General features: G+C 40.3%; 1 protein-coding gene across 2 annotated transcripts in view; it reads left to right on the top strand.

Annotated features, from left to right (window-relative positions):
- The window catches only part of prickle1b (prickle homolog 1b), a 142,716-nt gene that overhangs the window by 40,858 nt on the left and 76,862 nt on the right, over positions 1-24,996 (top strand). The window contains exon 1 of one of the 2 annotated variants that reach the window (XM_048549489.2): positions 21,095-21,179. The exons of the other annotated variant lie outside the window; for it this stretch is intronic. The gene's annotated coding sequence lies outside the window, so the exon portion shown is untranslated. Of the gene's footprint in view, positions 1-21,094; positions 21,180-24,996 lie in introns of those variants that run through there. 2 annotated transcript variants of the gene reach the window in all.

The raw sequence follows: 24,996 nt of genomic DNA, 5'->3' as shown, positions 1-24,996 counted from the left end.
CTGATTTTGCAACAGAAGAGCTTGATACATATTTTGGGCATTGTTCTGCTTTGTTCATTTATCTTTCTGCCCAGAGATACTTCCGGAACAAGTTCCACCACGTGCTGCAGCTAGAATTTGTGTTGCCTTTTTAGAGATATCAGCCGGCTTTTAAATTGTGCAGGCTAGCTTCAAGTGGTGCGAGCTTCGTGCAAACTTGGGCCACCTACTGAGTTCTCACTGAGCTACACACCATTATCATCAGGCATGTAGTTTACGGCTGCACAATAATTGCACATCGTGATCTCTGTGCCCAATTTCAGGTTTTATCCCAATTCCTCAGTGAATATTTCCTGCAGTCTAGGGGCGTTGTTGATATCATAATGGCAGTTTAGAAACTTCCTCTTGCTTTTTTTTACACTGCACTCACAGTGTGAACATTTAGTCTTGTTGCTATATTCAGGTGATGTTATAATTACAATGCAGAGATTTGCTGTGCTACCTGATACAAATATTAAAGTCACTGAATATTTCTTTCAGTTACTCTGTGATAATGATATTTTAAGCACATTCTGTACGTATAATGAGATCAGTGCTGGTAATGTTATAATAACAGTATGAATATTTGCATCCTGTGTTAATAGTGTAAATAAAATATTTGCATTTACTTCCGTTGCTATGTCTTGCAGATATTTTGATTACTTCAGAACCAGTTCTTCTGGCTGCTATTTATTGCTCATATTATAACAACAGTGTGAACATTTCCTCTGCTTGTTATGTACAAGTAATACTAAGCACGCCAAATATAAACATTTAGCCTGGTTATGCGTATATCAGTGATTTTTGCAATCTAAGTTTATCCATTTCCTCCGGTTATGTTTAGTGAACGTATGATTAAACTATGAACGTCTCCGCTCGGTGCTGTATGCCAATGATATGAAATGAACTGTTTGAACATTTCCACTGCTTGCTGTGTGCCAGTGATATTGCAACCACATTGCTTAGATTGCTCTGTGTTAATTTTGTAAAAACTGTGTATTGTCTGATGTGCTAGGCTAGTATAATGTGAACCTGAACCCTTTTTAGGTTTGTGTCATTATAATCACAACATGAACACTTGTCCTAGTTGCAATTGTGTATGTGACGTTATAACTATGGAATGAAAAAAAATCCTCTTGTTGCTATGTGAGTTAGAAAGCACTTCCTGTGGTCTCAACACTGCTCTCCAATTGATATCATAATCACAGTTTGAACATTTCCTGCAGTTGCAACGGGTTCGTGAAATAATGATATTGTAATTACCATCTGAACATTTCCTTCAGTTGCTCTGTATGAGTGATGTTGTTGTAATCGCAATATGAACCCTCCTTTCCCTCCATCCACTTGCTCTTATGGCTGCCATGTTTTCCATGCGATACAAGGAATTGCTCTGATTTCTGTTTTTTTTGCACTAAGTAAACAAAATATGAATAATCTCTTTAGTTGCGTTGTGCTGTTAATATAAGATACCCTCTGGCCGCTATGTGGAACATACTATAAGCAGACCATCAACATTTGCTCTAGTTGGTACGCAGAACCAGTATTATAATGATGGTATCAAAATACCTGCGGTTGTTATGTTGGATACAGTAATCACTGAATAAACATTTGCTCTGTTTTGTGTGTTGGTTAGTATTGATACTAGTGTTAGCATTTCCACTGTTCGTAAACTTGTAATTTGTAACATTTATCTGATTTGCTACTTTATAGCCATTGACACAATAATTGAGCAAATGTTTTATGATATACTGGTGATTAAGTTGAAGTAAAAGTATGACCATTTGATCCGGTTTGTCTGCTAAAGTAAATATTGTCAGCACAATAGGAATATTTCTATTGGTTGTTATTTTAAATGCTGTACAAGCATTTGATCTGGATTTCATGTGGAAGTGATATGATGATTTCAGAGCGCACGTTTCCTCTGAGAGATAGCATAACTTGTTTTCGTCTCTGTCTTATGGCATAGGAAACACAGTTATATGCCAGTAGTATGGAACGCATTTTACAAATATTTCCTCTGTTTGCCAACGCTGTACACAATGGAAGGCTTCTTTTGAAGATTTCAAAGTCATGACCAAAAGCAGTTGTTGGCATGGCTGATGCCACCCACCCTCACAATCTCGCAAGAGGTGGTCAATTGAGAATCCACATCTAGGAAAGCCAGTCCATGGGGCGGGTCACAGCATTGCACCGACAGCAATTCCACAGGGAGAGGGCACACAGCTACCGAGGCAGGTGAATGTTGATGGCGGCTTCAAGATGCAGGCACCCTCCCAGAGATGTGAGGCCTTGGAGGGTTAGTGTTGATGTGTTGTCCCAGCGTTGGTGGAATCTGTAGCTCTTTGAATGCTCAGTGATTGTTTGTTTCCCCAATTCATCTTCTCACTGGGTGTCTTTTTCCGAGAGAAATTGGCAGAAACAGAGTTCCTGCACTTGTCGCAAATTCATTTTTCCTTGTCTTGGTTCTGCTCAAAAGCAGTCATTGAAATTGAGTTTGGGGTGCATTATGGAGCCTTTTCACCATAACTGAAATTGTCGTGCTTGTGTGAATTAACCTGGAGATGCACACTTCTTAATGGTGACTCGGTTGTCTGCTTTCAATGCCTTTGCACTGAAATTACCATTTAAAATAAAATTAACTACTTTTGCATTTAACCTGTGCAGAGAGATGTTATTACACAACTCCGGAGCAGGTGGGACTTGAATCCAAGCCCCGTCAGTCCAGGAGGAGGTACACTACCACTGTGTCCCCAAGAGACCCCTGGAGTCAAGTGTGCTACAATTGTGCCACAAGCCCTGCCAAGCCTACGACACCTGGTATTCCCAGGCAGTCTCCCATCCAAATACAAACCAGACCTGAGTCTGCTTAGCTTCTAAGATCGGACGTTTTCAGACTGGTATGGCTATAGGCAAAAATTACCATTTTTATCTAGATGGATTATTTATTCCACTTGGCTCTCCCAAAGATGGTGTCCATCTGTGATCCAATGACCACTGCAGCCATGTTAGGTCCCTGCTTCCCTAGGTCACTTTGTTTATTTCTTTTTAACTAATAGTTCAACCTACGAAAGGTCTCATGTATTACAATCAGATGATGAAAGATGCAACTCAGTAGTCCATATTTGCCAATATCATAACTGGCCACATAAAATTGAAACATATCAGAAGCCAGCTTATAAAGCAACATAAGATGAAGCTTTTTGTTTTGCACTCATGAGGTGTAGGATACAAGAAACCAAACTATGAAAGGAAACACAAGTTTATTAAGAATGGCAGAAGTTACTAATTAGCTGACATTGCTGTGTTAACTGCCAATCTTAGACTGATTAATCTCAGACCAGTCAGGTAGACTGATTTTGCTCAGGGTGTTGTCATTGGTAATGCAACAGAGATTGGCAGTCTCCATAACCCTTCCTCAATTAAAAGGATGTACTGTGTCCACCCATGTGAACAGATGTAGTTTCTAGCACACACAAATGAAATGCACTGTGAGCCTGACAGATAGTAGTAAATTGGTTTCCGGTGCAATGTTTAGCACTATTTGGGTTACACAGCAAATTTAATTCAAAATTATCTCATCCTGGTCCCAATGTTTTGGATTTTGCATGTGTGGGTTGGTTTAGCACAATTGGCACGTGGACTGTCAAAGGGATGTTTTTGATATGGTGTACCATTGGGTACATTTACCGCCTGTATACTTGGCATCACACCAGAACTGAGACTTGTATACCACCTTTCTCATTTTTTGTGGCAGGCAGAATTCTTCTTTGGCTTGATGGCAGCATTCTGTCAGTGTAGAAGATTGCTTGTGTTTACTGCGAAGCAGCAGCAACATGAGCCAATAATCTTTGCCTGTTGCTCAAATGACACCTTCTCCTCCTTCTAGGGTAATCTAAGGAAGACTGAACATTTCTTTTGTTCCAGGGCCAAACATGGTGGCCATGGACCCTTTTCATGAATTTGCGTTATGTACAATGAATAATATTTTGATCAGAATAACAAATATTGCACAAGAGCTTTGAATACATTGCCATAGTCTTACACCAGACTCTCTCATTAGAGATAGAGATGATTTAACCATATCTCAGACAAAATGAGAGATTGAGAAGGAGAATCCTTCATGGTAACCTCCAGCCATTAAACCCATGCTGTTAGCAACATGCTACTTACCAAACTAACCGTCCAGCCGATTGAGCTAAACTGACCTCACAAGAGCTTTGCTCCCTATCTCACCATCAAGCTTTCACTGTGAACAAATGATTTGAACTTTACCCATGAGGCTTCCACTAAGTTGATTTTGTAGGACGTGAACCGTAGAAATCCCAAAGTGTATATTGACCAGTGAATGTAGATAGCAATGCAGAATATGGTCAACTAACACATCGAGGAAAGGGAGCTGGTTTCATTGTGCTCAAATTTACCTGTTGAAATTTTGCAATATTTCTGTTTTAAACACATGATAATAACTCCACCTTGCTCAATATCAACAGGTAAATTTGAGCATGGTGGAGTTATTATCATGTGTTTAAAGCAGAAATGTTGCAAAAATATCTCAAACTCATCACCTACACATGGGAAGTATGCAAGAGGTAGAAGTTTATGGTCATTCCATCAAAAGCAGACTTCCCATGGCAAGATATGAGGAATAGTGGGCCTAAGGGAGCTCCCATGGCAGTGTGATCTATCAACATACATGGTACCATTGAAACTAAACCCCAGTATATGAGCTGCTAAGTTTGTGCCTTCTATAGAAATAGATTCAGAAAGCAGTGGCACAATGTGGTGACTACTGCAAATTTCAATGACATCTTTGATTAGTACATTGAATTGGCCAGCAATGATTAAAGAGCACATCAACAGGATATTGTTCTCTATGTAGTTCCTGTACAACCTTTATTGAAGCCAAGGAATCCTTCACAATATATGTTGAAAATTAATTTGATAACGGTTATGTTACCTTACTGAAAAACTTGGCCAATTTTTTGATGTTTACAGTCAATAAACGAAATAAGACATAGTGGTATAACTGCAGTAGTCTCAGGTAGTCCATACATGGACTGCTGGCAAACATTGACAGTCAACAGACAGATTTCCACATGAACCACAGTCTAACCAATCAGCAACCTTTTCTATGCTCTCTAATTTAGAGTTCCCTTTCAGAGTGGTTTCTTGAGTGCAAAACAAAAGCTTCAACTTGTGTCTCTTTTATAGAAACAATTAACTGAATATATCACATCGCTTACATTTTATAATGATAGGGAGTTGATACAGAGGGAGATAGTATTAGTGATCAAAATGGAATCAGCTATATCATAAGGAAGGACATATCGAATAAGTAGTCGAGATACAATGGGTGAATTAAACATAAGAAAATGATTAGAAAATTGTAGGCTCGTAAATATCTTAAGGTAGAAATAGCACCTTTGTGTGAATTTAGCTAGTAAAGAACTAGATGGTATTGTAAGAGTGGCTTAAGAATTTGGAGGGGTATTTCAACTTGCACAGAGATTGGGATAATCAGCCAAACTCATGACTAAAAGGTACCAAATTCTTGCATTTTGGACAAATCTCTGGAGCAGTTGTGCAAGTCAATGCTCCTTGAATACAGAGAGAGAGAATGAGCACATTGTAAGTGGATGTGTCGAGGACAGGGCAGGAGTAGAGAGAGAGCCCATAAATCAGTACAGGAGGACATGAGTAGCCAGGGGTTTTGGTTTTAGATCTCTGAAAAAGCAAAATGTGCCATCACAGGGAGACAAGTTATTTGTTGGTGAATGTTTTTTAAATTTAATTTTTAAAAACTCTGGTAAATTGTTAGTAGTAATAAAGTTTTATGGTATTGCTCAACTATAATGCGATAATAGAGTTTATTAATTATGCTAAGTCAATTAATTAATACATTATAAAGGTGGCATGACAGATGATGTGTTGAGACTGCAGTAGGTGAGCACTGCTAGATACCAATGTGATCCAAAATGATCACATCTGTGGTAATTGCCTAAGGCTCAATAACCTTTCGCTCAGAGAAAATGTGCAGGAGGCTGCACCCCACACAGTAAGTTATAGCATGGAGGAGAAAGGTTACCCATTCTGTTTCAAATCACACTCTTTTAGGTTAGAGTCATCTCATTTGGGCAGTGGTCAGGGACATGAGTGTGGCTCTAAATTAGATAAGTAAGGGAACCAAGAAGCTAGAAGTGGAAGACCCTCAGTCCTTGCAATTATCTAACATGTTTGACGTTCAGGTAGTTTGTATGGATGAGAGCGGTCACTGCAAAATGAATGAGCAAACTGACCATGGTACTTTGGTACAGGAAGGCATTCAACTGGGATAATAAATAGGAATATTGTGGTAATAGGTGATGTTACAGTCAGGGGCATGGGCCTTTTGTTTTGTAAACAAACTGAGTCCATAAGATTGTAAAATGTGAGGCTGGATGAACACAGCAGGCCAAGCAGCATCTCAGGAGCACAAAAGCTGACGTTTCGGGCCTGGACCCTTCCTCTCTGATGAAGGGTCCAGGCCCGAAACGTCAGCTTTTGTGCTCCTGAGATGCTGCTTGGCCTGCTGTGTTCATCCAGCCTCACATTTTATTATCTTGGAATCTCCAGCATCTGCAGTTCCCATTATCTCTCTCTCCATAAGATTGTGTTGCCTGCCCAGGGTCAGATATGGGACATCTGCTCACACTGGGTGGAGACAAACTATCAATAGCGGGAGAATCCAATTTCTGGTCCACATGAGCACCAATGACATAAACAGGACTGGGAAAGAGGTTCTACTTAAAGTGAAATGGAGTTAAAGATAGGAAAAGGGATATGGTAGCTCTGTTAATCCAAGGTGTCTTTCGTTCACTGGTGAGAGATGACCTAGATTCAAAAGACCAAGATGTAAAATCTGTTAGGGTGAAATAAGCAATAGGGAAAGAAAGAGGTCATTTGAGGGAATAGTTTGTTGGGCCCAACTCATCAGCTACATTGCAGAACTGAGTATAGGAAGAAAACATTTTTAAGAAAGTTACCAGAATAATTATTGATTTTAATCTAAATTTAATTTGGCCAAATTGGATTGGCAAAGGTAATCTGGGAAATGAGTTTATAGAGTGTATTTGGGGACAGTTTCTTAGAGTAATATGTTCTACAGGCAACCAGAGTGCGCACAGTTCTATACCTATCATAAGCATGTGATATGATTAATCAATAGACTCGTAGTAAAAGAGACTCAATATGACAATGATCATACCATGAAAGAATTTCAAGTTCAGTTTGAAGGGGGATGTCAGGGCTAGTGTTTTAAACTTGGAAAATGGTCATTACAAAGATATGAAGGTAGACCTAGCTCAAGAGGTATGAGAAGCTAGCTTATAACATAGAACAGTAGAGATGCATTGCAGACTTTTAAGGAGATACATAACTAGCAATGATTTATCTGAGTGAGAAAGAAAGCAGCTTCAAAAAGACCTGTCAATCATGGTGAAACAACACTGAGGATAGCATCAAAATGACAAAAACACTCTACAAATCTGGATGAACAGGTTGTAGGTCAGAAGATTGGTTAAATTTTCAGAATGACTCAGTACCAGGACATTGCCACAGGAATCTTCCAGATCATGTCCAACCATTTTCAGCTACTTCATCATTACCTTCCTACCATCAAAAGTCAAATGTGAGATAGTTGACAGTTGAATCGTATTCGATACCTGTCACAACTCCTCAGGTACTGAAGGAGTCTGTACCTTGATGGAACAAGACCTGAATAACATTTGGGTTACACAAGAGGCAGGCATTGGTTGTCTCCAGCAGTACAGAGTCCAGCTATTTCTCTTTGACATTCAACAGCATAACCATTATTAGTGGAGGATTCAGCAAATTCTGAGGGATGGTTGCCTAGAATCCATTATTGTCTCGCTAAGAAGAGTTAAGAGGCTGGGAATTCTGAGTGAATTAACTCACCACCTGATTCCTCCAAAGCCTGCCCACCAACAAGGTACAAATAAAGAGTGACACAATGATCTTCCGCTCACAACAACTTGAAGCTTAACAACTTTTTTATATATGCATTGTCCATAGGGCAGTCAAGAGTCAACCACATTGTTGTGGGCGTGGAGTCACTACATGCCAGAAAGGATGGCAGTTTTCTTCCCTGAAGGACATTAGTGAGGCAGATGGGTTTTGCCCTGACAACTCTGGTCGTTACTAGTCCCTTAATTCCAGATCTTTATGGAACTCAAATTCCACTGTCTGATATGGCAGGATTCAAACGCCAACTAGAATATAACCTGGGTCTATGAATAAACAGTCCAATGACAATAACAAAAGGCCACGCCTCCCTGAAGTATTTCCTAATTAATCTGTTCAGGGATGCTATTATATGCCTCTGGAGCAGACGAGACTTGAAACAGGGCCACCTGGCTCAGAGGTAGGGGCACTACCACTGTGCCACAAGAGTTCCTCCAATCATTCCAGGAAAGGTATAGATCCTCACCCTACCCACCACTTTAAATATTCACTCCCATCCTCTCTGGTACATAATGGCATATTACAAGGTACACTGCCTAAATCTTCAATAGCACCTTGTTAATTAATGTTTACACCTTAAGAACAAATTTTTAAGCAAGTGTTATGAAGGTAAATGATCTGCTGGAATATAAATATTGAGGCCCTCTGTTACTATTAACATTTACCATTTGTTACATGTTCCTCTAATTTGCTGATTTATTCCCTGTGCAATACTAACTAATGTTAGGGAGCATTTGAATATTCCCACCTGTGTTTCTTGTCATAGAGTCATAAAGTCAGAGTTGTAAAGCATGGAAGCAGACTCTTCAGTCTAACTAATCCATACAACTGTGTTCACAAACTAAACTAGTCCTGCTTGCCTGTGTTTGGCCCATATCCCTCCAAACCTTTTCTTTTTCACATGCTTATCCCTATGTCTTTTAAACATTGTAAGCGTACATGCATCCACCACTTTCTCTGGAAGCTTATTCCACACACTCAACATTTTCTGTTTAAAAAGTCGTCCCTCGTGTCCTTTTTTAAAAATATTTCTCCTCTCGCCATTAAAAATATAATCCCTAGTTTTGAACTACACCCCCCACCCCACTTAGGGAAAAGACCTTTGCTATTCACCTTATCCAAGCCTTTCATGATTTTGTAAACAGAGGTTACATCCTGGCAACATCGTGGTAAATCTTTTCTGACCTCTCTCCAGTTTAATAATAACCTTCCTCTAACAGGGTGACCAAAACTGCACACTGTACTCAAGAAGAGGCCTTACCAATGTCCTGTACAATCTCAACATGACGTCCCAACTCCTATATGTGAAGGTTTGAGCAATTAAGGCAAGTGTGCTTGATGCTGTCTTAACTACCTTGTCTACCTGTGATTCAAATTTCAAAGAATAATGTACCTGAACCCATAAGTCTCTCTGTTCTACAACACTACCTGGGCCCTACCATTAATTGTAAAGTCCTGCCCTTGTTTGTTTTTTTTTAACCAAAATGTAATACCGCACATTTATCCAAATTAAACTCCATTTGCAATTTTTCAGCCCATTGACCCAATTAATCAAGATCTGTTTGTAATCTTATATAATCTTCTTCACTGTCCACTATACCACCAATTTTGGTGTCATCCACAAACTTACTAACCATGTCTCCTATATTCTCATCCGGATCATTCATATGAATGACAGACAAAAGTGAACCCAGTACCAATCCCTGTGGAACACCGCTGGTCACAGGCCTCCAATCCATTAAACAACCCGCCACCAGTACACTCTGTTTCTGACCATGAAGCTGATTTTGTATCCAATTGGCAAGCTCACCCTGAATCCCACGTGATCTAATTTTACTTACTAGTCTACAATTTGGAACCTTATCAAAGGCTTTACTAAAGTCTAAGCAAACAGCATCTACCGATCTGCCGTCATTAATCTTTTTGCCTATTTCCTCCAAAAACTCAATTAAGTTTGTGAGACACAATTTTCCTCTCAGAAAACCATGCTGACTATGCCTAAATCATTCTTGCCTCCCCAAATGCACGTAAATCCTATCTTCCAGAATCACCTGCAACATTACCCGTTACCTATGTCAGACTCTCAAATCTACAGTTCCCAGGCTTCTCCTTACAGCATTTCTTAAATAAAGGCACAACATTACCCACCCTCTAGTCTTCTGGCACCTCACACATGGTTGCAGATGTTACAAATATTTCTGCTGGGTGCCTCGCAATTTCCTCTCTAATTTTCCACAACGTGCTGGGATACACTTGATCAGGTCCCTTAGATTTATCCAGTTTCATGTTTTCTAAGGCCTCCAGCACTTCCTCTTCTTGATGTCAACTGTTTTCAAAGCATCAATGTTTATTTCCCTGAGTTCTCTAGCCTCCATTTCTTTCTCCACAATAAAAACAAAGCAAAATACTCATTTAATATCTCTCCAATCTCCTTAAGTTCAACACAAAGTTGACCTCGTTGATCTTTAAGGGACCCTACTCTCTCTCTAGTTGCTGCTTTGCTCTTAATGTACTTTAGAAGCTCTGTAGATTATCCCCAACATTATCTGCCAAAGCTATCTCATGTCCCCTGTTTGCCCTCCTGAGTTCCCACTTAATGAATGTCCTTATACTCTTTATATTCTCAAGAGATTTGTTTGATCTCAGTTGACTATATCTAATTTTTTTTTGTTCTTGACTGGAACCTCCGTATCTTTACTCATCTATTGTTCCTTAATCTTACTAGCCTTACCTTTCACTCTAACAGGAACAAAATGCCTCTGAACTCTCATTGAGGTTGTAGACTTGCTCACCAAGCCAGCATGTTTGATTTCAGATGTTTCATCACTCTGCTAGGTAACATCATCAGATGCAGCTCCAGTGAAATGTTGGTGTTCTATCCCACTTGGGGAGCTACGAATCTTCTTAAAACCACTCTATCACATTTTTGAAAACCTCCCACTTGCTAGTTGTCTCTTTAACTGCAAACAGTCTATCCCAATCAACTTTTGGAAGTTCTCATCTCATACCATTAAAATTTGCCTTACTCCAGTTGAGAACTTTAACCTTTATGGAAGGCTTATCCTTTTCCATAACCTATTTTAAAACTAATAGAATTATGATCAGTAGTTTCAAAGTGTTCACCTACTATCACTTCAGTCACCTACCCTGCCTTATTTCCCAAGATAAGATCAAGTTTTGCTCCATCTTCAATAGGAACATGTATACATTGATAAAGAAAATGTTCTTAACAAATTCCTCACCATCCAAACCTTTAACACTATGGCAGTCCCAGCTAATGCTTGGAAAGTCACACTTAACAAATTCCTCACCATCTAAACCTTTAACACTATGGCAGTCCCAGCTAATGCTTGGAAAGTCACACTTAACAAATTCCTCACCATCTAAACCTTTAACACTATGGCAGTCCCAGCTAATGCTTGGAAAGTTAATATCGTCTACTATTACAACCCTATTATTCTTACATATATCTGAGACCTTCTTACTTATTTGATCCTCAATTTCTGTCTGATTATTGGGGGGGGGAGGCTATAGTACAATTCCGTAAAAGTGATTGTCCCTTTCTTCATTCTAACTTTCACTGGACGATCCCTCAGAAATATCCTCTCTAATTAAAGTAGTAATATTTTCCTTCATCAAAAATGCCACTCCCATTCCTTCTTGCCTCCCCTTCTATCCTTCCTATAGCATCTGAAACCTGGAACATTGAGCTGCCAGTCCTGTCCTTCCCTTAGCTAAGTTTCTGTAATAGCTACGATGTCCCAGTCCCCTGTCTGATACATGCCCTGTTCATCGGCCTTACCTGTAAAACCCCTTACCTTGAAACAAATGCAGTTTAATTCTTCAGCGTTACCTCATTCTCCGACTTATTCTTGTCTGCCTTTTCTAATTAACTTGCTGTTTCCCGATTCCAAACCATCCTCATCTGTCTTTCAACTTTCACTGCTATTTAGGAACCATCCCCACGTTCCTCTCTCTCATAGTTTACAGGCTCCTAGACTAGAACTAACAAATCTCCCTGCCAAGATATTGGTCCCTTTCCAGTTCAGGTGAAACCCATCCCTTTTGACCAGGTAAGTAGGTCTTTTCTAGTCCAGAAGACATCCCAATGATTCAAGAATCTGAATCCCTGCATATTGCATCACGTCTTCAGCCACTGATTTATCTCCTCTAACCTTTTATTACTTCCCTCATTAGAATTTGGCACCGGGAGTAAACCAGAGATGGCTACTTTTGAGGTTCTGTTTTTTAACCTTATACCTAACCTCTTGCATTCACTCTGCAAAGCCTTAACTTTTCTTTTAACTATGTCATTCCCATTAATGTGAACAACAACTTTCAGCTCCTCACTCTCCCCTTTGATAATATGCTTCAAACTGTTTAAGACATCCTTAGCCCTGGCACCAGGAAAACAACACACCACAATAGATTTGTTGCTGCAGAGCCTCCTCCTGTCTGTGCCGTGACAGACAGTTCCCTATAACAATTATTTTTTAAAATCTTGACGGGCTTTTGTTCTTAGCTTTATCTTCATCCATACTGATTCTACATTCTCACTTTCTATACTAGAATGCTTACTCTGTGGAATACATGGACCATTTTCATGTCGGTATGCTTGCACCAGCTTATTTTGGCTGATCTTTTGGTGATAGTCTGGGGTGCATTTTTTAACAACATTCTTTTTTATCATAATCATTAGATGTAAAATAATCAGTTTCTTTAAACCATTGCTCAGTTGTTCCTCCCTGCTGCTCTGAGCCCAAATCCAACTCCAGAGCACTTAAACAAGTAAAGTAAGGGAATGATTATTTTATGAAAATGCTTCTCTGGAAGGACTAGGTCTGTATTCTGTTCATAATAAATACTTCACAATGATTTATCGAAATTTATTTTGCTGTTTGCATTTTTTTAAAGCTCCACTGAGGTCATTAATCAGAGGATATTAACTTTTCTCTTGAAATCAAGAGAACAGTTTTGGTGCTGAGTTGAAAAATAAGGTGAGAATGATAAAATGCTAAAATTTATGTTGCGTGGCATCAATCTCTAGTTAGAACTTAGATCCTTCCTTTTGCTATATTTTAACCTATGGCGTACTGATAAGACTTTTATTACTGCAGGGTGCAGATGACCTATAGGTTTGCTGTAGCTTTTGTATTCTTTACATAAATCAGGGGAGAGAATGCAATCAATACAAAAGAATTATTTGGAACATAGAATCATGTAAGGAGGTGGAAAACACTCTGTTAATCACAGAAGCACCGTCAAGATCTAAAACTGGCATATGCTCAAGAAAACTACATGGCCTTATTCTTTATAATTGTTGGTATAGAATAGCCTGAGATTTTTCCAGTGACCTTCTAAAGACATTGGGTATGCATCAACCATAGCGTGAGCCTTGCAATGTAATGCCCACACAGGCTATTTGTCCATGGTGCTATCCCCATTGCAGCCTATTCCACCCTCTATCAATCTTGACATACCTAAACCTCCAGTAGGGCAAAATCCTGAATGATTTTTCCTTACTTAAGCTAGGGGTGGGTGGAACTGTGGGCTGCACTGTGACTCAGTGGTTAGCACTGCTGCCTCACAGCGCCAGGGACCCATGTTCAAATCCACCCTCAGGTGGCTGTTTCTATGTGGAGTTTGGACATTTTCCCCGTGTCTGTGTGGGTCTACTCTGTGTGCTCCAGTTCCCTCCTACAGTCCAAAGATATGCTGATTTGGAGGACTGGCCAAACTAAATTGCTCCATAAAAACCAAAACAACTGCGGATACTGTAAATCAGGAACAAAAACAAAGTTGCTGGAAAAGCTCAGCAGGTCTGGCAGCTTCTGTGAAGGAGAAAACAGAACTGGGGAAGGGTTCTGAGGATGGGTCACCGGACCCGAAACGTTAACTCTGTTTTCTCCTCCACAGATGCTGCCAGAACTGCTGAGCTTTTCCAGCAACTTTGTAAATTGCTCCATAGTGTGCACCTTAGGTGGATGAGCCATGGGAAATATGAGGATGGGATGGGATGCGCTGGGAGGTCAGTGAAGACTGGATGTATTGAATAGCCTCTAGCCACACTGTAGGGATTCGATTAGGTGCTCTCCTCCATTAGCAAATCATCTGCTGTAAAGAAATCGGAAGCCTTTTTTAACAATAGGTTTTATTTTGGAAGGTATTAAATAACGGTACTGTTTAGAAGCAAGGCTGCAGAGGTTAAGAGAAGGAAAGTCCATGAATCTGAAATGCAAACAGTAATGTTTTGTACATATCTGACTGAGAACATGGATAGGCAGGTTAACATTTTAGTGTAAACTACTTATCAGTCACAACTGTTTTGTCTCTCTTATTTTTGCCAATACTGATGGATCTGCCATATATTACCAACAGGTTCAGCCTTGATTTCTTACACTCTATTGAATAAACAGCATTCCTGTTTTAAAAGGATCACATTTCAATGATTCATGGCCTTAATGTCATCTTCAAAATGAACCAGGGATGAATTATGCTTTTTTTCCTGCAAATAGTTTTCACATCACTTATGGGTTGTAAAATGTGACGCTCATTCAGTCAAACTTGAAGTTGAATTAAAGCGTGAGGAAGCTTAGCCAGGATGAGGGACAAAATAACTTCATTTTTAATCCCTACTCAACACCTCACACCACTTTATTTCAAAGAACCCACTCTTCAAATGGTTTAAGTTGAGTCAATTGGAGTCTGATTTACTTTAACTCCCTAATTACAAATGGTAAGGAATTATTCATGGATTTTTTTTAAACATGGCTTCATTCAAAAAGCAGACAGGCTGGAGAACTCATTAGGTCTAATCATAATGAATTGAGGTCTTTCTGTGTCTGACAATATATCATCAACATTCTTTTTCATCTAAATCAGTCAGCCTTGGGGCCAAAGTAAGAAGATTTTTCTTTTGAGAAATTGTTTTATGCATCTGCTTTCACTAACATGGATGTCTGTAAGATGGTTTGTATTCTCATTGAGAACTGCAGCACTGATCATCTTAGTGTCAAGATCAGTTCTCAATAAGACTGCAGTGACTGCAAGAGCTCAAAACAGAAAGAGGCATCACTGTTGGCAACACTTGCAAACTATGACCTGAAGTGGAACATGAGCTGATGAGAACCATTCACAGAAGCCACCAGCCTGCCTCCTCCGAAAGTCTTCCCTTCTAATGAGAGTAATAAAGTAAATTACATCCGTTTTGTTAGGGCAATAGAGAGGGTCATGAACTTTCAATGTAATGCAACTTGACAGCTCCTGTTTACAATTTTATCTATGATCATTATGAATTAGAATAGTGAATTAACTTTTGTGAACTTGCATACCTGAAAATTTGCAGATCAATAGCATAAGAGAAGAGGACTGCGACTAATTGGATAACCCTTTCTAAAGTGTGGACTGGCGTCCTCCTGTGCTAAAGTTGTGTGAACTGAGGTAAAACTGACTTGAAGCACAGGATATTGGCTGAATTGAGGAGGATAGAAACAATGAATTTGTGGGCATGAACATCAGCACTGAACTGAATGCAGAGAAACCTGAACCATTTGACGTCGAAATATTTTGTGCATTAGTCAAACCAATTATTTGAAGACGCATCTGCTACTGTTTTGTATATTGATATGAGAATAAAGGTGACTTGAAGTCACAACTATCTGGTCCTGGGACACACAGATAGGTGCTAACTTCATGGTCAGTTCTTGAATCACTTGTTTCTGATAACTGCAAGGTAAAATGACTGTATCTTACTCTGATCTACCAATTATTGAAAATATAACATGTTGTCAATCATAAATACAATTTTTTCCCAATAGGAAGAGAATGTGTACTATCATTTTTAAATTTATTTCACTCTGATGGAAATTGAAGTTCTTTGTTCTGACGACTAACAAACATCAGAACATTCCAGCACCAAGACAGGCTATTGAGGTAATTAAGAATGTGCCAGTTCTTTACTCTGCATGCATTAAGCTAATCCCAGTGTCCTGTTCACTCCCTGTAACCTTTCTTTTTACAAGCAGCTAATTACCTTTTTAACAAACATTTTGGACTTGTTACAACGTCAATATTATTGAAACAGAACATGAGAATTTAACTGTCCTCTGGGCACATAACTTTTCTGATGCCTCCTTTTAATTATTTGCGTAATTTATTTTTGTATTCTCGATAGCATCTCACAACAAACATTGAATCCACATCTACATCAAGAAGACCATCATCAACAACATTACTAGTGTCATGCTGGAAACAATATGTATTATACTGACCAAAGATCTATATTTAAACAAATAAGCACTAGTTTGGCAGTCCTTTGTCGCAACCAAGCTGATCTCCTCCTCATGCTGATTCCGCTTGTCGAAGGAAAATTGCGAGACCATTCAATTCCACCATCTATATTTAAAGTGACTGCCAGGCTATTGTAGAATCACAGAATCCCTACAGTGTGGAAGCAGACCATTCAGCCCATCGGATCCACTCCAAACCTCCAACCCATCTAGACACCCACCCCTGTCCCCCATCCTATCCCTGTAACACTGCATATCCCATGACTAATTCACCTAGCCTGCATGTCCCTGGAAGCTATGGGTAATTTAGCATGGCCAATCCACCTAACCTAATCTTTGGACTGCAGGAGGGAACCACAGCACCTGGAGGAAACCCACACAGACACAGGGACAATGTGCAAACTATACGCAGACAGTCGCTCGAGGGTGGAATCGACCCCAGATAGGTCCCTGGCACTGAGGCAGCAGTGCTAACCACTGACTTGAGAAGGATGAAAATCTGGACAATTTCACCAATTTAGATCAACTATTTTACCTGGAAAGTATTAATCCCATCCCGATAATTGGGATAGGTCCTGAGAGAGAAATTATTTTGTATCGAAGGAGGGAACAGGCCAGTTAAGGAGTTTAAATGGGCATTTAAACTAGCTGTGCACTCACATTAGACCTGATGACAGTTAGTGTACTGGAGCTGTTACTGTTGAAGGGATCTTCAGAACAAATATAACATTTAAGTAATTAATTTCTGAAAAATCCACACTCAAGTTTCCAATCTTTGCTGACTGGAAATCATGAAATTAATTCTTTTTAGGGATGTTGCACTTGCTAATCTTCCAGCTGGGTACTTAAGTGTTTAACAATTCTTGGTAGGCAAAGAATAACAAATCTTGTCTATTGGCTTGGGAAGCCAAGTACTAACTACTGATGCAAGGGTTTATTTATCTGCTATTCTAAAGGAAATCTCAGACAATCTGAGAAAAAGTTGCCCATAGAACTTTTTGTTACACTCTTTTAGGGTCATATTTTGACTGTGGATATCACCTGAGAGTAGATTGAAGATTGACCTTGCTAGCATAAAGGAAATCTTAGAAAGGTGGCATGAATTGACGGGGAGGTGATGGCCTGGTGGTATTATCAGTGGACTGTTAAACCAGAAACCCACTCGATATTCTGGGGACCCGGATTCAAAACACCACACAGCAGATGGTGGAATGTGAATTCAATTTAAAACAAAATTTGGAATTAAGGGCCTACCGACAGCCATGAATCTGTGGTTGAATGTTAGGAAAAACCCATCTGGATCACCAAATCCTTCAGAGAAGGAAACTGCCATTCTTACCTGGTCTGACATATATGTGACTCGAGACCCACAGCAATATGGTTGACTCTGGGGAATTTAGGGATGGGCAATAACTGCTGGCCAGCGACGACCTCATCCCGTGAATTAAAAAATAGTGAGATTGTTGTCCTTAACTCAAGCCAAATTAAATGCTGAAACATCAAATTTTGATTAAATACAATCAGCCAAGACAATACCAACAAGGCAGTGAGTGAGGATGAAATATTGACCGATGTAATAGGTCAAAATTGATGGAGGTGATTATACAGGGACGGACCCATTACCATGATCACATTCAACCATAAAGATTCATTTGATTTGGATGGAAGTCATTGAAATATCAGTTTCTGCAAGACAACAACTTCAGCTCATCCTCCATCTATCAAATGTGAATAGCTAACAATGACTGATTTCTTCAATACTCATTCAACAATGTTTGATTGTACATTTGCAAGTACATTATACATTTGCATTTCTGTAACTCATCTCATTTGTTTTAATTGATTTGTCTTGATTTTGTTTGTTCTTATGTTTCTGGCTATCGGATTAGTGCTTTTGAAAGGATCCTTGTCATAGCCATTTCAGCAAGAATGCAGACTTGTGTTGGAATTGCAGCAGGAGGAGTGGGGTGAGATGAGGGGCAGGAAGCAGAGGATGATGCTGAACAGGTTTTCTCCCACAATCCTCTGGGAAGAGAATTGTCCTCAGAGCATTGGATCCAAGTCACACTGACAGATGGTCATACCTGGTCTGGTGTCAGACCTCTTGCTGTCTTGTGGTGAGTTTCTTCGCTCTGCTACTGTACAGAATCAGCAAATTTCTCTATTCAGACATCACCCACCTCTGCTCTCATTTCTACTGCCTTTTTTTAACAAAATTATCAAATCAAACAGTTAATGTAAATAGGCTAAAATAGTAATTGCATCAAAAATTGAAATACTGTGGAAAGCTTTATTGATTTTTAACTCAAAATGGCATTTTTGCGCTAGGGTGCCCATTTGCCACCTGAAGGATACTAGTGAACACCACATGTCCCTCTCCAAGGACACCCGGGCCCAGGCAGAAAAGGGGATGCACCAGATGGAATACAGCCCTCCATGGCTCACTGCCTCAGGACCACCTTGGCAGGCCCAGAAGCAAACAAATGATATCGTCGTCCAAACTGCCTGTTCCCCCATCACACCAGATGCACAAAAAATCAAGAGCGTGAGGTCTTGACTGTAAACAAAAATTAAAGCCCCTTTCTAGTAAAGAAACAAAAGCAGACTGTAAATTAATAACAATATTCGTAAACATGGCTCACATACTCCTTCAGGCCCCTACTGGCTCTAAATGGACAGGAAACCCATGCCAATTAAGGGCTTCCCTCCATAAATATCTTGAATTTAGTCAGTTTCTTACCAGAAGCTGGTTTCTAGCCCCTCCTTCCCACCCTGGGGAAAATCCAGCCCTTGATCTGTGGAGATTACATTTCTTTTAAATTCCATTGTTTCAAATTCAGGCTGAGGAGGTGACGGGGGAATGGGTGGGCTGGGGAAAGGTGTGCGGGACGGATAGGTGGGAGAGAAGATGGACAGGTTATGTCAGGTCAAGGAGATGAGGATAAGCATATTGACGTACATGGAATAGTGTAGGTTAGATGGGCTTGAGATTGGTATGGCAGGTCGGCACAACATTGAGGGCCAAAGGGCCTGTACTGTGCTGTAATGTTCTATTCTATTCTAAATGAGCACTGTGGGAATTTAAGCATGATTCCTAAACCAAATGGAGATAAATGTAATTTCTTCTACTGCACGCTTTCGAATAGACCAAAACCTTTATGCCTACTAGTTAAAAACAAGTGACGCTCATCGCAAGTGCATGTGAAGGTGAGTTATAAAGCTGTCTAGATATCTGAATTAGTTTGTGACTGAGATGAAAACAGCCAAAAGATTGCTTTAAATCTGTGTCTTCAGCAATTGGCCTTTGCTAAATGCTGAGGCTTAAATCTATAAATCTATGCTACTGTGCCCATTTTACAAGAATCAGATGGGCACACTGACTACACTAATGGGAGACTCACTGACTATCTTGAATGTTTACTCAGACCACTATTAAATTTGGCTGGACCTGTTTGGATGGTGATGATAGCTGCCATTGCTGTGCTGACCTGATTTCAACATTAAAATGTAACTCCTGCATTAGCTTCTGATCCCATTCATTCTAATGACTCCTTCAGAATTCACAACCGTCTATTCATGTGTGAGTTTCCTCTGAATGCTTCAGTCTCCTCCCACAGTCCAAAGATTTGCAGGTTAGGGTGGATTGGCCATGCTAAATTCCCTATAGTGTCCAGGGATGCGCAGACTAGGTGGATTAACCATGGGAGGTGCAGTGTTACAGGGTTAGGGTGGAGCTGGAGGAACACAGCAGTTCAGGCAGCATCAGAGGAGCGGGAAAGTTGATGTTTCAGGCTGGGACCCTTCTCCATTTCTGAAGAAGGGTCCTGACCCAAAACATCAACCTTCCTGCTCCTCTGATGCTGCCTGAACTGCTGTGTTCCTCCAGTTCCAACTGTGTTATCTCTGACTCCAGATTCTGCAGTTCTTGCCATCTGTTAGGGTGGGGTAAGTCTGGGTGGGATGCTCTTTGAGGGTCGGTGTGACTCGATGGGCCAAATGGCCTGTTTCCACAATGTAGAGGTTCTATGATTTTATATTCTTTCAGAGGGAGTCTGCAGACTGATGACCTCAATGTTGATCTACAAGAGCAGGCCTGTTGTACTTACTTCCACTTGAGGCTACGACCACAACACCCCCATTCTTCACTGCTTGAAATCTATATGGCCCACCCCTGAGAAAGATGGACAGAAACCCAACAGCTCAGATGTGACTGACCTTTCTCCTAAGCTAAACTTTGGGGAACCAGGAGACCAATCTGCACTCCATAGATTTCAAATTCTTTGACAAGGTCTCTCCTAGTGACCTGATTGATTGAATTAAAGCACTGCAGTCACCCTGTGTAAATGGTGTTCCAAAAGTGACCTGAAATGAACCAAAATATTCACATACTTCTAAAAATGTGAAATCTTGGCATGTGATGGATGTCTACAGACACCTCGGGGCTATACAGTGGGCGGCTTGTGGAGTATGCACGGTTTTTAAATTTGCTGTCCATACTCTGCCTGTACATGCTCACCTAATATGTACATCCATCGTCAAGTATCACGAGGTATTTTCCTTGTAATTCGCCGCCAGATTTTCAGGTGGAATTATTATTTAACAAGTACATGAAGCAAGTGTTAGCATGTGTGAAATCTGGGAGATGTTCGAACCTGTTTCAGTGTTAGTGGGAGTGGTTGTGGATGGGAAGGTTGCAGGGTGGGTCAGGGGAGGAAAAAAAAGCACCGGGCTTGAAATGTAACTCAGATTGTTCCCCTCTTGACAACTCAATTGCGCTATAAATCTTGGTCTACAAACAAATCTATTTGATGTTCCTACAGGACAAGCTTCAATCCAGTGATAGTGAGATTGCTGGTAAGTTCTACGAACACTTGACAAATATTTGAATTCTTATCTCTCGTGGGTTTCTGAACCCTCGTATTTCTGAGCTGAAGAGACAGCTGCTTTGAGGCATAAAGTATTTCTATCAGTGGCACTGAGATCGATGCAGATAATGCCAGCATTATCATTTGTGTGCGGTATTTCTGTTGTTGGCTGCTTTTTGCAATTTTTTTTCGCCCTGTTGCAGTTGAGAGTAATTACCTGAAAGAACTGAGGTTAATTAATGAGGATCATTAGTTAACATTTAGTATGCATGACGCTGTTTCAAGTCTTCCGCCCATTTTCTGTTTTCACCCTTTCCTGCAGTATTTAATACCAGTGCCGAGCTAATTTTCAAGTAAAAGTGAACTGGCCAAGTGCATGATTTCTTGTCATATTTCCACTTTTGATGCCAGATTTTAGTCAGATGCATTTCTCAACTTTCTGTCTTCAAGATCCAGATAACGTTGAAAAGCTTTCTTTTTTAAAAACCCCCTTTTTGGTAGGGGGCACCCGAAAATAAAACCGCTTATGCGAAGTCCAGTGAAATGATAGAGAGCCAGGAACTCAGCTGGCCCTATACTTAACCAAATTCCAGTGGCGTTGATATGCCAAACAGTAGTGATAGCTTTGTATCTAAAGTAGGAAATTCATAAGCTGGGATCGGGAGTGATGACTACTTTAAGTGACAAAATTCTGAAATAGAAATGGAACACTGGCAATCCGTGACAGGAACATGAGCATTTGAAAACATATCCCTCCAATGTTTGGGTGTAGATCCTGTATCGGGGCTGTCACAGCATTAACACAAATAGCCATTTCAATCAGTGTGCTTATAATCTAGTGATGGACTCCAGATAGAGTCACAGAGAGCCACACAACATGGACATAGAACCTTCAGCCCAACTCGTCCTTGTTGACCGGGTCTTGCTGATCTAGTCCTATTTGCCTGCAATTGGTCCATATCCCTGTAAACCTGCCCTGTCCATGTACCTGTTTCCAAATGTTGTCCCCTATCTTCTCCAACCACCCACCCCCTCCCCAACAAAAAACTTTCCACATCTCACCATTAAGACCAGTCACTCTGTTCCAACTTTCTTCTGATTTCAAGTGAACTTTAAAACACAATGCCTTGAGCTTTGCAGGTGAAAAGAGTATGGGAAGAATCTATATTCAATCATTTCAGATCTGGAGCTTTCAAAGTATATGTAGCTGTCCCAGGCCAGATTTACCAAGTCTAACTGAAACTGTCTTATAAATACTGAGAACTGATCAGAGTCTGGGAATTCTGTGCTTAGTAACTCTGCTCCTGACTCCCAGAACTTGCCCATCACCTAAGTCACAGGTGTGAAGGAATGCTTGCAACTTCAGTTGCATGAGTGAAGCTCTAATGATACTCAAGAGGCTTGACATCACTTCATAGGAAAACATTGTACAAACAAGACAGCAACGGGCCATTCAGCCCAAACAGCCCGATCTGTATATGTTCTGTATACTCCCACTTTGCCTCATCTAAATCTACCATTGTAATCTTCTTCTTCCTTCTCCTTTTTGCGTGTTTATCTAGCTTCCCCTTAAATATATATCCTTGTGATACCAAGTTCCACATTCTCAATACCATCCAGGACAAAGTAGCCCAATTGATTGGCATTCCATCTATCCATCACCTTCAACATTCTCTCCCTCCAGCACTGCCGCATATTGGTTTGAACCACATACATGATACTCTGCAGCAATGTATTGCGTCGTCCTCAACAGCAAAATCCACACCTCTAAGGACAAGTGAAAGGGCAGCAGATGCATTGAAACATCACCACCTGCATGTCCAAGTCCAAACCAATTACCACCCTTTTGCTGTTGCTGGGCCAAAATCCTGGAACCTGTGGTGTGTGTGTACTTACACTGCATGGACTGATGGCTCACCACCACCTTCTAAAACACATTTAATAATGGGCAACAAATGCTTGCCTCACCAATGATACCCAAGTCTCCATGAAAAAATAAATTAACAAAAACACTGAGCTTCCATTTCAATTAATTGGGCTTATGTAAATCAAAAGGTTATAAGATCTATAGAGCTGTGGAGTCATGCAGCGTGGAAACACAGACCCTACAGTCCAACCAGCCCATGCCAAACATAATCTTGATCTAAACTAGTCCCACCTGTCTGCTCCTGGCCCATATCCCTCCAAACCTTTCCTATTCATGTACTTACCCAAATGTTTTTTAAAAATTGTAATTGTACCCACATCCACCACTTCCTCAGGCCGTTCATTCCACAGGCAAACCACCCTAATGTGTAAAATATTTACCCGTCTTGTCTTTTTTAAAATCTCTCTTCTCTCAGCTTAGAAATGTGTCCCAGAGTCTTGAAATCCCCCATCCCAGGGAAAAGACCACTACCATTAACTCCTCATTATTTTATAAACTTCTATCAGACAAGCCTGTCAACCTCCAACACTCCAGTGAAAGAAGTCCCAGCCTATCTAGCCTTTCTTTATATTTCAAACCTTACATATCCAGTAACATCCTGCTGGAACTCTTCTGAACCCTCTCCATCTTAAGATCCTTCCTGTAACTGGGTGACCACGTAGCCTTCATATTCATTTTCATGTTGGTTTCATTCAAATGAACATAAGCGTTTCTTTTCCGCAGTCCCGTTACTTGCATAGGATGGCATCTGAGTAGGCATGCACATGTACTGATCTTCAGATTACTTTGTGCTATGTTCTGGTGCCTAGTTAATTAGCAATAGGAACCAAAACAGGACAGTGGCCCTGGGTCTCAAACTACTGCACCAGGTGTATTGAGTGCTTTGACTCCTAATTCTAAGTGTTGTTTCAAAGTTGACAGATCCAGTTTACCTTGAAACTAAAATTATAAGTGGCTCTGTAGTTGTATAGTTGCCATTTACATTGAGGGCAATCTTCAAGGATTAGATAAACTCTGACCATTCCTCACGACGTACTGAAATTATTATTCAATCAGAAAGCGAAAAAGAATTAAGGTTCATGTCCCAGTCGGTGCTCTGTTGTTGAAACGTATGTGGGCAACATTCAAGATTTTGACAACCTAAGCTTAGAGAAGGCAAAATCGGGCAGGTTTATGCTGTTCAGCTTGCTTTAAAAAGTGCCTATCTTGTCGTCAGCTGGCAGGTTACACCCAGTGTGGAGTCCAGTGCAGTCTAATCACTTCTTATATTGCCAGGGCTCATCCCCAATGACCAATCACTTTAATGGGTATTGGACAGAGGCCAGCGAATGGTAATTTGTAATGAGGGGCATTGTTATAGAGAAGAGAAAAATAAGAACAGTAGAAAATAAAGTTCAACAGCAAAGTACCTTAAACGAAAAAGTATGTCTCTTGACATCTCTCAGTGACAAAGTTAATTGCAAGTTCTTAAAATGGAAACTGTTACAGGCTTGCTCAATTCATTTCTTGAGATACCGCCTGGAAACTAACGCACATTGCATTTGTCAGTGATCTGAACTCAACAAAGCACCACTGTGTGGGAAACATCTTTCAGACTGATCAGTGGTGACATTCTTGCAATTGAGTTAAAACATTGTAAGTTAGGAACAGAAATATGCCAATTTGTCAACAAAGCTTGTTCCACCATTCAATTAGATCATTAACTCCACATACACATTCCTCCCCCCCCCCAATCCCTTTGATACCTCTAGTTAACAGAAATCCATCAAACTCTTATTAAAAATGAACCATTAAACCCAGTTTTAACTGCTGATGACAGTTCCAAACTGCTCCTCTCCTTTGCAATTTAGAAAGAGAGACTCCACAATTTAAATCCTCA

The sequence above is a fragment of the Stegostoma tigrinum genome, chromosome 18 (genome assembly GCF_030684315.1).
Source record: "Stegostoma tigrinum isolate sSteTig4 chromosome 18, sSteTig4.hap1, whole genome shotgun sequence".
Taxonomy (NCBI): Eukaryota; Metazoa; Chordata; class Chondrichthyes; order Orectolobiformes; family Stegostomatidae; genus Stegostoma; species Stegostoma tigrinum.
This window is presented reverse-complemented; position numbering and strand designations above follow the sequence as displayed.